This window comes from Pantherophis guttatus, chromosome 3 (genome assembly GCF_059756535.1).
Source record: "Pantherophis guttatus breed Tessera chromosome 3, ASM5975653v1, whole genome shotgun sequence".
NCBI classification, from domain to species: Eukaryota; Metazoa; Chordata; class Lepidosauria; order Squamata; family Colubridae; genus Pantherophis; species Pantherophis guttatus.
In genome coordinates, this window is record NC_142065.1 from 181,943,754 (window position 1) to 181,945,880 (window position 2,127).

The window sequence follows — 2,127 nt, forward strand, 5'->3', positions numbered from 1 at the left end:
GAAAGAACTGGAAGTAGATCAACAGTAGGTTTATGCTGGCACTGTGACATTTTTCGTAAACTCAGGGGAAAAACAGTTTTCTACTGCTTTTTATAAAGCAGCTTTGTAGAAATCATTTTTGAAAACAAAGTTATGCTGAAATGTAATTATACTTCACCATACCAGGATAGCAGTTAAGCCTAAGGGACTGAAAATGACTATTCTGCTTCCCCTCCCAATTGGCATTACTGGAAACATGGAAACATTTCTGGTCAAATGTTCTATATTTATGTAGTTTTGTCTATTGTTTTAAAACTGACAGCTTTAAAAACCTGAGACTGATCTTCCTAAGCATGCATTAACTCATATTATCTTTCGACATGTTTGCAATTAATTATTTACATAAATATCTGCATAATTTCAATAGGTTTTAGAAATCTGAGATTAGTTTTCCTAGGAGTGCATGAACAAATATCTAAACCAAAAACAGATGAAAAACCTGTTTCTGTTCATAGCTGACATTTTTCTTTTTTCTTTTAAAAGCTATTTCCTTAGTATAGGTTATCTCCATTTTACTTTAATGAGAGTGTGTTTTCATTGCTTCAACACAGTACTTTATACCAATTGTTGTTTCTATTTCACTTAAGATAAAATATTCATTTTCCCCATGTGTATGTATAACACATTCTGCCTCAGTTAACACTCAGATTTGTAGATTCATAAAAAAACAGCTAGAAGAAATGGGAGAAGTATGCAAATGAGGGAGAAAATTTATATCAGTTGAAGTTAGAATCAAGTCTTACTAATCAAGACAGGGATTATGTATTATGGTGCAGTTTCCGTCATGTGATATGTTAGTATCAATTATAAATTTTAAGTCCTAGCGAAACATATACTGAAGTTATGACATCAGTATTCTATTGTAAATGTAGGATCTTTTTAAAGTCTATATCAAAGGAAGCATTGCCTGGCCTTCTGGACCAGAGATTTCCAAACTTTTTCAGGCCTTGGATGCTATTAGAAATTATTATTGTTATGGTCCATTGCATAATCAGCCAGGTGTTTAGACTGAATTTCACATTTTTATCCACCTGAAATAGGCAGATTTTGTTTGATGGTTTCAAAAAATATCATCATAGGATGTAAGGATGTAAATTTCCAAGTAAAACTGCCTTTTGTAATTGACTGATGGTGATTTGGTCAATGTCAGAATTCAAGTGGTGCTCCAGATGTTTTGGCATTGCATCCAAGGCATTTATTACTATTGGTATATCTTTGCTGCCTTTTGCCACAGTCATTCTGTTTTTTATTTACTGATATTATTATGGTTGGTTGCACAGTCAGCCACATATTTAGACTGGATTTAGCATTTTCATCCACTTCTCGAATCCTTCTAAAGGACTTGGGATAGGAAAATGTTTCGTGTAATAATAATGTTATTATTATCAGAAGCCTTGTTCAAGAGGTAAAATGCTAGTGATGGAACAATGGCTATTTTCAAGTGAATTTTCCCTTTCTTCTCTTTTCTTTTTCCTCCCATATTATATTTTTCCTTTCTTCTCTTTTCTTTTTCCTTCTTCCATATTCTGTCATGGAACCCAGCAAGTTCTTATGGAATCCTAAAGTTTGAAAAGCCTTGTTCTGCTTAAATTATGGCACCCAACCAACACAAGCAACATTGAAAAATGTAGTTCAGTAACATGGATCTTACGTGTCTGCCATAGATAATCATTAAAGGGTTCAGAAAAAAGAACTCATTAAGCAGTTTTGCTTTTTGTTTTTTGCAGTATGTAAAATAAAATCCAAGTTGTATAAAGAATTAGAATATCCCTATTTAATTTCATTGTAAAATATCAAACAATTAGGTTTAAATGTCCTGTTACGTATATTCCAACAACCATATTTGTTATCCAATATATATGATATGAGATGACATCAGTCAAGGCTTTTCATAATATCTCAACCCTGGTATTTTTTATTCTCCAAAGAAGATTTTGAGACTATAAGATATTGAGTTTATAAAATGCTTCTTGTAAACAAAGTTTTGTACAATAAATATCAAGATATCTTCATCATTTTTCTTCTATCCTGAATGAAGAATACTATATTTTTCTTTGGGCAGTTTAAACTTGAATATACCCAGAATTG